This window comes from Oryctolagus cuniculus, chromosome 13 (assembly GCF_051225735.1).
Source record: "Oryctolagus cuniculus isolate XC-2025 breed Fujian yellow rabbit chromosome 13, ASM5122573v1, whole genome shotgun sequence".
In the NCBI taxonomy this organism is placed as follows: Eukaryota; Metazoa; Chordata; class Mammalia; order Lagomorpha; family Leporidae; genus Oryctolagus; species Oryctolagus cuniculus.
The window spans coordinates 83,827,103-83,840,283 of record NC_142879.1 but is presented as its reverse complement, the minus strand read 5'-3'; the positions used below and the strand labels follow the sequence as shown (position 1 = coordinate 83,840,283).

The following is a 13,181-nucleotide window of genomic DNA, read 5'->3' as shown; positions in this document are numbered from 1 at the left end:
TCAGCTTGAGCATGTCCCGAATTGCACATCTATTCCCTCTCTTATTCCCACTCTTATATTTAACAGCAATCACTTTTCAGTTAAGTTTCAACACTTAAGAATAACTGTGAACAACTTAATATATTATCCCTCTTAGTAGTTTTTTTGTCTGTTCTACTTAATATGACTGGTTTAATTCTGTAATTAATACACAGTTATTCTTAAGTGTTGAAATTTAACTGAAATGTGATCCCTGTTAAACATGAGTGGGAATAAGAGAGGGAAGAGATGTATAATTTGGGACATGCTCAAGCTGACTTGCCCCAAATGGTAGAGTTAAAAACATACCAGGGGATTCCAATTCAATCCCATCAAGGTGGCATATACCAATGCCATCTCACTATTCCAAGTGATCAATTTCAGTTCACAATTGATCATAATGAAAGGACTAAGAGTCAAAGGCAGCACATAAACAAGTCTAGTACCTGCTAACACTAACTGATAGAATAAATAAAGGGGAGAGTGATCCAACATGGGAAGTGCGATACTCAGCAGACTCATAGAATGGCAGATGTCCTAAACAGCACTCTGGCCTCAGAATCAGCCCTAAAGGCTTTCGGATCTGGCTGAAAAGCCCATGAGAGTATTTCAGGCATGGAAAGCCAAGACACTCTGGCAAAAGTTCTCTGTGAGTGAGATCCCAGTGGAAAGAACAGGTCTTCAAAGAAGGAGGTACCTTTCTCTGAAGGGAGGAGAGAACCTCCACTTTGACTATGACCTTGTCTAAACAAGATAAGAGTCGGAGAACTCAGAGGGCTTCCATAGCCTTGGAAACTCATGACTGGAGCATAGGGAGATTACTGATGCCATAGACAGGAGTGTCAATTTGTAAAGTCAACAACAGGAGTCACTGTGCACTTACTCCTCATGTAGGATCTCTGTCCTTAATGTGCTGTACATTGAGATTTAATGATATAATGAGTACTCAAACAATATATTTCACTTTGTGTTTCTATGTGGGTGCAAACTGTTGAAATCTTTACTTAATGTATATTAAACTGACCTTATGTAAAAAAAAAAGAAAAGAAATTATCAATTCCCAACTTGACTCTTACTGGGATTAAACATGACAATAGTTCTGATCTGATTTCATCATCATTTAAAAAAAATCATCTATTATTTTTCACTTTATGTTTCTGTGTGGGAGCAAACTGTTGAAATCCTTACTTAATGTATACTAAGCTGATCTTCTGTATATTAAGATAATCGAAAATGAATCTTGATGTGAATGGAAGGGGAGAGGGAGTGGGAAGGGGAGGGTTGTGGGTGGGAGGGACGGTATGGGGGGAAGCCATTGTAATCCATAAATCGTACTTTGGAAATTTATATTCATTAAATAAAAGTTAAAAAAAAGAAAATAATAAAAGAAAGAATAACTGTGTATTGATTACAGTATTCAACCAAAAGTATTAAGTAACACAAACAAAACAATTACTAAGAGGGATAACGTATTAAGTTGTTGATCAACAGTCATGGCAAGGGCTGATCAAGTCACCGTTTCTCATAGTGTTCATTTCTCTTTAACAGATTTCATTTTTGGTGCTCGGTTAGTTGTCACTGATCAGGGAGAATATATGATATTTGTCCCATTGGGACTGGCTTATTTCAGTCAGCATAATGTTTTCCAAATTCCTAACAGGGGTCACTTTTCAGCTGAAATTTAAACACCTAAGAATAATTGTGTGTTAATTACAGAGTTCAACCAATTGTACTAGAACAAAAAAAACTACTAACATGGATAAAGTATTACATTGTATATCAACAGTCAGGACAAGAGCTGATCAAGTCACTGTTTCTCATAGTGTCCATTTTACTTCAACAGATTTCCCATTTGGTGTTCAGTTATTTGTCGCCAATCAGGGATACCATATAATATTAGTCCCTTTGGGACTGGCTTATTTCACTCAGCATGACTTGTTCGAGATTCCTCCATTTTGTTGCAAATGACTGGATTTCATTGTTTTTGACTGCAGTATAGTATTCTAAAGAGTACATATCCCATAATTTCTTTATCCAGCCTACCACTGATGGGCATTTACGTTGGTTCCAGGTCTTGGGTATTGTGATTTGAGCTGCAATAAACATTAGGGTGCAGACCGCTTGTTTGTTTCCCAATTTCATTTCCTTTGGGTAAATTCCAAGGAGTGGGATGGCTAGGTCGAACGTTAGGGTTATCTTCAGGTTTCTGAGGAATCTCCAGACTGACTTCCATAGTGGCTTCACCAGTTTGCATTCCCACCAACAGTGGGTTAGTGTCCCTTTTTCCCTACCTCCTCTCCAGCATCTATTGTTGGTAGATTTCTGAATGTGAGCCATTCTAACCGGGGTGAGGTGAAACCTCATTGTGGTTTTGATTTGCATTTCCCTGATTGCTAGTGATCTTGAACATATTTTCATGTGCCTGTTGGCCATTTGGATTTCCTCTTTTGAAAATATCTTTGAGGTCCTTAGCCAATCTGGTTTTTGTTTTCTTTTGTGTGGAGTGTCTTGATCTCTTTGTAGATTCTGGCTATTAACCCTTTATCTGTTGCATAGTTTGCAAATATTTTTTCCCATTCTGTTGGTTGTCTCTTCACTCTCCTGTTTCTTTTGCAGTACAGAAACTTCTCAATTTGATGAAATCCCAATAGCTGATTTTGGCTTTGACTGCCTGTGCCTCCTGGGTCTTTTCCTGAAACTCTTTGCCTGTGCCAATATCTTGAAGGGTTTCTCCAATGTTCTGTAATAACTTGATGGTGTCAGGTCATAGATTTAGGTTTTTAATCCATATTGAGTGGATTTTTGTGTAAGGTGTAAGATATGGGTCTTGCTTCATGATTCTGCATGTGGAAATTCAGTTTTCCAGCACCATTTATTGAATAGACTGTCCTTGCTCCAGGAATTAGTTTTAGATCCTTGGTCAAATATAAGTTGGCTGTAGTTGTTTGGGTTGATTTCTGGCATTTCTATTCTGTTCCATTGCTCTATCCATCTGTTTCTGTACCAGTACCATGCTGTTTTGATTACAACTGCCCTGTAGTATGTCCTGAAATCTGGTATTGTGATGCCTCTGGCTTTGTTTTTGTTGTAGAAGATTGCTTTAGCCATTCAAGGTCTCTTGTGCCTCCATATGAATTTCAGCATAGTTTTTTCTAGATCTGAGAAGAATGTCTTTGGTATTTTGATTTGAATTGCATTGAACCTATAAATTGCTTTTAGGTGAAGGGACATTTTGATGATGTTGATTCTTCCAATCCATGAGCATGGAAGATTTTTCTATTTTTTGGTAGCCTCTTCTATATCTTTCTTTAAGGTTTTTTAATTTTCATCGTAGAGACCTTAGTGTCCTTGGTTATGTTATTCCAATGTATTTGTTTTTGTAGCTATTGTGAATGGGATTGATCTTAGAAGTTCTTCCTCAGCCATGGCATATCCTGTGTATACAAAGGCTGTTGATTTTTGTGCATTGATTTTATATCCTGAAACTTTGCCAAACTCTTCTATGAGTTGCAATAGTCTCTTAGTAGAGTTCTTTGGGTCCCCTAAATAAAGAATCATATCATCTGCAAAGAGGGATAATTTGACTTCTTCCTTCCCAATTTGTATCCCTTTAATTTCTTTTTCTTGCCCAATAGCTCTGGCTAAAACTTCCAGAACTCTATTGAATATCAGTGGTGAGAGTGGGCATCCATGTCTGGTACCAGATCTCAGTGGAAATGCTTACAACTTTTCCCCATTCAATAGGATGTTGGCCATGGGTTTTTCATAAATTGTTTTGATTGTATTAAGGAATGTTCCTTCCATACCCAGTTTGCTTAAATTTTTCATCATGAAAGGCTGTTGTATTTTATCAAATGCTTTCTCGGCATCGATTGAAATAATCATATTGTTTTCTTCTTCAGTCTGTTAATGTGGTGTATCACATTGATTGTTTCATGCACATTGAACCATCCTTGCATACCAGGGATAAATCCCACTTGGTCTGGGTGGATGATCTTTCTGATGTGTTTCTATTGGCCAGAATTTTATTGAGGATTTTTGCATCTATGTTCATCAGGGATATTGTTCTGTAATTCTCTGTCAATGCTGCATCTTTCCTTGGCTTAGGAATTAAGGAGATGCTGGCTTCATAGAGAGAATTTGGGAGGATTCCCTCTTTTTTGATTGTTCTGAATAGTTTGGGAAGAATTGGAGTCAGTTCTTCTTTAAATGTCTGGTAGAATTCAGCAGTGAATCCATTTGGTCCTGAGCTTTTCTTTTTTGCGAGGGCCTTTATGATCATTTCAATTTATGTCTCAGTTATGGGTCTGTTTAGGTTTTCTATGTCTTCCTGCTTCAATGTAGATAGGTTGCATGTGTCCAGGAATCTATCCATTTCTGATAGGTTTCCATATTTGCTGGCATACAAGTCCTTGTAGTAATTTTGATGATTCTCTTTATTTCCGTGGTGTCTGTTTTATGTTTCCTTATGAGCTCTGATTTTATTGATCTGGGTATTTCTCTTCTTTTTTTAGTTAGTTGGGCCAATGGGGTGTCAATTTTTTAATTTTTTGAAAAAAACAGCTTCTTGTTTGGCTGATTTTTTAAAATTTTTTTTTATTAATCCTGTTGATTTCTTCTCTGAATTTATTTATTTCTCTTCTCCTACTAGATTTGGGTCTGCTTTGCTGAAGATTTTCTAGATGCTTGAGATGAATTGAAAGCTCATCTATTTAGTGCATTTCCAATTTCTTGATGTAGGCACCTATTGATATAAACATTTCTCTTAACACTGCTTTTGCTGTATCCCATAAGTTTTGGTATGTTGTGCTGTTATCCTCATTTACTTCCAGAAAATTTTTGATTTCTCTTTTAATTTCTTCTATGACCCATTGTTCATTCAGGAGCATGTTGTTCAATCTCCATGTGTTTGCATATGCTCTAGGGATTCCTGAGTTGCTAATTTCCAACTTCATTCCTTTATGGTCTGAGCAGCTGCATGGTATGATTCTAATTCCAAATGGTATGATTCTAATTCTTTTGAATTTGCTGAGACTTGCTTTATGGCCTAGTATTTGGTCAATCCTAGAGAAGTTTCCATGTACTGCTGAGAAGAAAGTAAATGCTTTCTGTGTAGGATGAAAAGTTCTGTATATATCTGTTAGCTCCATTTGGGCTATAGTGTCATTTAAATCTACTGTCTCCTTGTTTATTTTCTGTCCTGTTGATCTGTCTATTTCTGAGAGTGGAGTATTGAAGTCCCCCAGAACTATTGTATTGTGGGCTAAGTCTCCCTTTAAGTACATTAACAAATCTTTTAAATAAACTGGTGCCCTGTAATTAGGTGTATATACATTGATAATCGTCATATCTTCCTGTTGAATTGATCCCTTGATCATTATATAGTGCCCCTCTTTTTCTCTCTAAACAGTTTTTGTGGTAAAGTTTATGTTGTCTGATATTAATATGGCTATGCCCGCCCATTTTTCATTTCTGCTGGTGTGGTATATCTTTTTCCAGCCTTTCACCTTCAGTCTGTATGCATCTTTGCTGGAAAGATGTGTTTCTTGTAAGCAGCAAATAGATGGGTTTTGTTTCTTTACCCAGTCAGCCAATCGGTGTCTTTTAACTGGACAGTTCAGGCCATTAACATTCAATGTGACGATTGCTGCATAGTAACTTTGCCCTGCCATTTGCCAAAGATATTTTCTAATATAGGTTTTGAACTTCCTGTGATCTTTTGCTGTGAGGTTTCCTTCATTTACCTTCTTTCATATTGATGACCATATTTCTGTGTTTCTGTGTGTAACACATCTTTAAGCATCTTTTGCAGGGCTGGACAAGTGGCAACAAATTCTTTCAACTTCTGTTTGCTGTGAAAGGTCTTTATTTCACCTTCATTCACGAATGAGAGCTTTGCAGGGTATAATATTCTGGGCTGGAAGTTTTTCTCTCTTAGTACCTGGGCTATATGTCACCATTCCCTACCAGCTTGTAGGATTTCTCATGAGAAGTCAGCTGTGAATCTGATTGGAGATCCTCTGAGAGTAATCTGACGTTTCTCTCTTGCACATTTTAGGATCTTTTCTTTATGTTTCACTGCAGTGAGTTTAATTACAATGTGACGTGGTGAGGATCTCTTTTGGTCATGTATATTAGGGGTTCTATGAGCTTCCTGTACAGGATGTCTCTGTCCTTCTCCAGACCCGGAAAGTTCTCTGCTAGTATCTCACTAAAAAAGGCCTTCTAATCCTTTCTCCCTCTCCATGCCTTCAGGAACTCCTAGAGTTCTAATGTTGGGTTTTTTAATAGTATCTTGAAGATTCCTGACAATATTTTTTAGATCTCTAATTTCCTCTTCTTTTCTTTAGTTTGACTGTATATTTTCCTGTGCTCGGTCTTCTAAGTCCAATATTCTCTCTTCTGCATCACCCATTCTGTTTTTAAGGCTCTCTAATGTGTTTGTCATTTGATCAATTGAATTCTTCATTTCCTTATGATTTCTCATCACTATCGCTGTTTCATGTTCTACTGGTTCTTTAATTTCATTTTGATTCCTCCTTAATATTTCATTTTCGTGAGAGAGATTTTCTATCTTGTCCATTAAAGATTTCTGTAGTTCAAGAATTTTTTTTGAGAACTTCTTAGTGTTCTTATCAATTTTTTGAGATCCACTTCTTGCATTTCTTCTATCTCATCATCTTCATAATCTTGATTTGGGATGTGTATTTCATTTGGGGGTGTCATACTGTCTTCCTTGTTCTTGTTACCTCATTTTCTGCGTTTGTTGTTTGGCATATTGGAGATATTTGATTTCTCCTCATTATACTGTGACTCTATATTAAGTGGACTGTCTGCTTTTCATGGATCCTTAAAGGCTGTGATGGGTGTGGACAGAGAGCTCTGTTTGGTTCTTTGGGGATAAGGGTGTGCCAAAGGTGACTCACCCAGATTGTTCTCCCACTTGCTTGCTCTCTCTCTCACTCTCTCTTTTTTTTCTGACTCAGTTGGGAAGTAATTCCACACAACTGAGTGGAATTGAGGGTAGTTGAGGTATGAAATCTGGCCCCTGTGGGTATTTGTCTGGTTACCCCTGGGACCACACAAAGAGTCCATGCAGCCCTCAGTGTGGTCTCAAATTTCTCAATAGTCTCTCCCCAGTTTCCCCAAGTTACCGAGTTTGTGTACTCGGTGAGTTCTCTCGCCCTCCCCTCAGATTTTCACAGTGTCAGTTCGTTAGCTCCTCACTTTCACTAACTAGGTCTTAACCTTCTATTATTTCTCCCCACCAGAGTCAGGTTTTTCTGCTTGGCTAATGGCCGGCACCTCTTTACATACATAAAATGGCACTGGCTCATTGTCTTGCTTGGCTTTGTAAGGTGAGTGGAGAGAGACATTAATGTCTGTGCCAGTTCCCCTTATTTGTTCATTTTTTCTCTCCACCAGTCTGCCTGGTGAGCTTTCCCCAGTGAGGCTTTCATTCCCTGTAGGCTCTTTCTGCCTTTCCCCACCAATGTCTTGGGTTACCGAGGTTTTTATTTCACCTCCCCTTCCAGCGCTGGTGCACAAACTCTGCAGCACGGCTTCTGCAGCGGCGCAGCTTGTGGGGCTTGGCTTCTGCTTCTGTGGTGGCGTGGCTCCCATGGCTCGGCTTCCACATGGTGGGCAACATTGCTCTCTTCGTAGGTCCTCCGTGTCACCTCCAATAGATCCAGACTTTCCTCTGCAATTTTTTCCTGAGCCTTTTCCTGTGGCTACGGTAGCTCCACTTTTATTAAACTATCTTTTCCCAGACTATCGGTGCGCACCTTCACTATTCCACCATCTTGGCTCTGCTTGTTTGTTTTTTTTTGACAGGCAGAGTTAGACATTGAGAATGGCTGCTCCAAAGCTAGGAGCCAAGTGCCTCTCCTGGTCTCCCATGTGGGTACAGGGCCCAGGGGCATGGGCCATCCTCCACTGAACTCCCGAGCCACAGAAGAGAGCTGAACAAAATCCAGCACCCTGACCGGGACTAGCACCCAGGGTGCCAGCGCTGCAGGCAGAGGATTAGCCTATTGAGTTGTGGCACCAGCCTTGGCTGTTCCACTTCTGATCCAGTTCTCTACTTTGTGCTGGGAAATCAGTAGAGTATGGCCCAAGTTCTAGGGCCCCTGCACCTGTGTGGGAGACCTGGAAAAATCTCCTGGCTCTTGGCTTGGTATTGGCACAGCTCCAGCCACTGTGGCCAATTGGGAAGTGAACCATCAGATGGAAGACCTTTCTCTCTCTCTCTCTACCTCTCCTCACTCTGTATAACTCTGACTTTCAAATAAATAAATATTTAAAAAAAAACTAGGAAAAAGTTACCTAGTGTTAAGAAAACAAATTACTGAATATTATTTTTTGTGGTTGAATTTCTTGCATAGTGTGGTTCCTAATAGTTTCTTGGAGGCTGAATGGAATTCATGGGCAGGAATAGGAATGTGTAGGGAACAGAATCTGCAGCATTTAGCTTTTTTTTTTAGGATTTATTGCTTTATTTTCAAGGGGGCAGAGTTACAAAAATAAAAGAAGGGGAGAATGAATCTGAGAATCTTAGAATCTTACATCTGGTGGTTCACTCCCCTAAGAGTCACAATGGTGAAGGTTAAGCAATATTAAAGCCAGGAAGCAAGAGATTCATCTGGGTCTCCCACCCAATGCAATGGCCCATCTCCCAATGCTTTCCCTGGCACATTTTCAAAGGCTTGGATTGTAAGTTGAGTTGCTAGGACTGAAAGCTCCATCGATATGAGATGCCAGCCCTTGCAGGTGGTAGCTAAACCTGTTATTTCTCAATGCCAGCTCCCATGGCAAGTCCTTAAAGAGCTCTCCATACAATTCTCCCAGCCTGTCTATAGATTCATGTTGCATTGCTGCCTTTCCAAAATAATATCTTAAGGCAAATCATTCCTTTCTTCATTATTACTTTATGCTACTGAAAGTGTTTTCTGTAGTTGAATTTGTTTTGTTTTGTTTTATTATTTATTTGACAGATAGAGTTAGACAGTGAGAGAGAGAGAGACAGAGAGAAAGGTCTTCCTTCCCTTGGTTCACTCCCCACATGGCTGCCACGGCCAACACTGCACCCATCTGCAGCCAGGTGCCAGGTACTTCCTCCTGGTCTCCCATGCAGGTGCAGGGGCCAAAGCATTTGGTCAACCCTCCACTGCCCTCCTGGGCCAGAGCAGGGAGCTGAATTGGAAGAGGAGCAACTGGGATTAGAACCCAGTGCCCATATGGGATGCCAGTGCTGCAGGTGGAGGATTAACCAAGTGAGCCTCATTGCTGGCCCCTGTACTTGAATTTTTTATGCAATAAAGTAAATTATGTATTTGGCAGGTAGAAAGACACAAAGTGAGTGAAGTAAGCTAAGAAAGACAATAGTGGGGACAAAACTGTGGTATAATGTGTTCTACCACTGCCTACAATGTGGACACTCCATATTTAGGCTGGTTCAAGTTCTTTCTGCTTTGCTTCCAAACCAGTTCCTTGCTAATATAATTCTACTTTCTTCTCAGTATTACACATCCAAGTATTCCATACACTCTCCCATTCACAACACCTTGTAGTTCTTTACAGATTTGACCCTCTTGGATATGACATTCCTGCTTCCTTCCCAGGGTAGCCTCTCCCACAGGTTTCAGAACATAGTTGCTATTCCCCATTGAATACTTATTTGTAGCTATCCAATGTGAATTTATGCTGAACATATCTAAAATGAAAGCCTCGTTATTCATTTCTCCATTTACTTGTATAAGGTATTACTATGAGCTAGCCTTGGCCAAAACATCAAAATGTTTTTTTTTTTTTCTAAACTCCTCCCACTTTCTCATTTTTAAAGTCATCTGGTTTAAAATCCTAGTACTTTTGCTTTTTTGTTTTGAAATATTTATTTTATATCTAAATATACTCTCTAAAAATGGAAGTAATCATATATATATCCTTATATGCTTAGAATTGTTTTTGAATTACAGTAAATCTATTCTCTTGATATTTGTAAAATAGAATATAAATAATAACTACTGCTTTCAGTTTAAAAATTGAGAATTATTAATTTGGCAAACATCTTGAAGAATGTATTAGCTCAGTGCTGAGCTTTTATCTCTCCTCAGATGGGATGACAGGCTTAGGAGTCAGTAGGGGAATGCAATCAGTAGTTAGGACATGCAAGTGAACCAGACTCAAAATCAAGAATGTAAATAAAGGAGACATAGAACATGAACAATTTCCTGGTTACTAAGATGGTGAGTGTTTGTCACTAGCTTAAGTTGCCATTTTGAATACCCACATACCCTATCAGATTGCTTCATTTTGAGTCTCACTACTCTCCTCTTTCTCCATTTCCTGTGAATATGTGTCCTCGGAGGCAGTAGTTGATGGCTAAAATATTTGACTCCCTACCTCCCAAATGGGTGACCAAATTAAATTTCAGTATCCTGGTATATTTTTGGATGAAGTGATTTTGGGTGGAATTAATTGGAAAATGAAATATTCCCACTCTCCCTCATCTCTCTCTCCATTTGAATCAAAATGAAAACAAATCAATAAAATTTTAGAAAATATACCTCTGTCATCACCTGAATTCCATATAGATTGTGTGTGTTTATGTCCTGAATCTGCTCCTAATTCCAGCTTCCTGCTAATACAGAGTTAGGAGACTGCAGGTGAGTCTCTGTCATCACCCGAAGATACCCAGCCTGACACAGCCTTCATTATTTAGGCATTTGTGGAGTAAAGAAGATTATGGGATTTCTATGCTTCTGTGTCTATTTCTCTCTCTCTCTCTCTCTCTCTCTCTCTCTCTCTCTCCTCTCTTTCTCTTTCTTTATCTCTCCCTTCCTCTTTCTCTTTCTCTCTCTCTCTCTCTATCTATCTCTCTCTGTGCATGTGTGTGTTTCAAATAAAAGTAAATGAATAAGGATACACTTTCAGATATGTCTTGTACATTTTGCATACACACATGTATATATATGATTCTTTCTGTAATTTGATATAATACAAAATTGTATATTTCTACCCTCTCCTGATAAAATAGCTTGTCATGTTTTCAAGTACTGTTAAATGTTATATCATCATATTTCATTGGTTACACCTAAATTTACATCTAAATTAGCATTAAAATAGATGTATGTATGTATAATTGCAAATGATTATGGAAGAGGACTTGGTTATTAATTTGTTAAAATCCAGTATTATATATGATAAAAGTATAACCTATCATTTGGCATTTTAAATTGTGAATGTCTATGTCAGTAAGCCTATACACATTCTTCTGCAATAATCAACACCATCCATCTATCTTTCTTTAATCTCCCCAGGTAAAACTTTGTGCCTCAGAAACCAAATCCCTATGCCCCTCCACCACAGACCATGGAAGTCAATTCTCTACGTTATATATCTATTAATTTGTCTCCTCTAGTTACCTCATAGAAGGTGAATCACAAAATAATTATCATTTTGTAATGGCTTATTTCATGTACCGGTATGCCTTTACAGTCAGTCCATATTGTACTATATTGTACCATATTATACTTTACTGTATGCTGAAATGGTTTGAATATGATTTACTGTGAATAAATCCAACTTGAGACATGAAGAAGGTGGAATTTTAATCTTACAATAGTGTTAAGAGTTAGAGCCTTACCTAGATGAGTAAGGATTAATTGGGGGTAATCCTGTTAGGTCTCAGAATTGCTTGGATACGGACATTTTTAAAAGAAGATGGAGGCCATCAAAACAATCCCACACTCTTTCTTTCTGATGTACTGCACTGCTTCTGAACTTTCTGAGTGAGAAAGTGAACAGCATCAGCAGGTCTTCAGTACTGTGGGCCATATCATCTGCATCACTTTACATTTGCATCAGTACTGCATGATAATTTCATTTCTCTGATATTATGGGCACTTGTTATTTTAAATTTATTTTTATTTAGTAAATATAGAAATCCATAGTACAGTTAATGGATTACAATGGCTTCCTCCCCCCATAATTTCCCTCCCACTGATACCCCTCCCATCTCCTCCTCCCTCTCACATTGCATTCACATCAAGATTCATCTTCAATTATCTTTATATACAGAAGATCGATTCAATATATATTAAGTAAAGATTTCATCAGTTTGCACCCACACAGAAACAGAAAGTGTAAAATACTGTTTCAGTACTAGTTATAGCATTACTTCACATTGGAAAACACACTAAGCACAGATCCCACATGAGAAGTAAGTACACAGTGACTCCTGTTGTTGACTTAACAATTTGACACTTTTGTTTATGGCGTCAGTAATCTCGCTAGGCTCTAGTCATGAGTTGCCAAGGCTATGGAAGCCTTTTGAGTTCGCCAATTTCGATCTTATTCTGACAGGGTCATAGTCAAAGTGGAAGTTCTCTCCTCCCTTCAGAGAAAGGTACCTCCTTCTTTGATGGCCCCGTTCTTTCCACTGGGATCTCACTCGCAGAGATCTTCCATTTAGGTCTTTTTTACCAGGGTGTCTTGGCTTTCCATGCCTAAAATACTCTCATAGGCTCTTCAGCCAGGTCCGATTGCCTTAAGGGCTGATTCTGAGGCCAGAGTACTATTTACGACATCTGCCATTCTATGAGTCTGCTGTGTATCCCGCTTCCCATGATGGATCGTTCTGTCCCTTTTTGATTCTATCAGCTAGTATTAGCAGACACTAGTCTTGTTTGTGTGGTCCCTTTGACTCTTAGACCTATCAGTGTGATCAATTGTGAACTGAATTTGACCACTTGGACTAGTGAGATGGCATTGTACATGCCACCTTGATGGGATTGTATTGGGATCCCCTGGCATGATTCTAACTCCACCATTTGGGACAAGTCCAATTGAGCATGTCCCAAATTGTACATCTCCTCCCTCTCTTATTCCCACTCTTATATTTAACAGGTATCACTTTTCAGTTAAAATTTAAACACCTAAGAATAGTTGTGTGTTAATCACAGAGTTCAACCAATAGTACTAGAACAAAACAATGAGAAAATACTAGAATGGATAAAGTATTACATTGTACATCAACAGTCAGGACACGAGCTTATCAAGTCACTGTTTCTCATAGTGTCCATTTTACTTCAACAGGTTTCCCCTTTGGTGCTCAGATAGTTGTCGCTGATCAGGGAGAACATATGAAATTTTTCCCTTTT

General features: G+C 38.7%; 1 long non-coding RNA gene across 2 annotated transcripts in view; it reads left to right on the top strand.

Moving 5' to 3' along the window:
* Positions 1-11,547, top strand: part of LOC149122706 (uncharacterized) — a 30,999-nt gene extending 19,452 nt beyond the window's left edge. The window contains exons 3-4 of one of the 2 annotated variants that reach the window (XR_016219361.1): positions 10,654-10,685; positions 11,340-11,547. This is a non-coding gene — a long non-coding RNA (uncharacterized LOC149122706). The remainder of the gene's footprint in view (positions 1-10,653; positions 10,686-11,339) is intronic. The other variant, XR_016219362.1, reaches the window with a different exon arrangement.
* Positions 11,548-13,181: the final 1,634 nt, after the last annotated feature.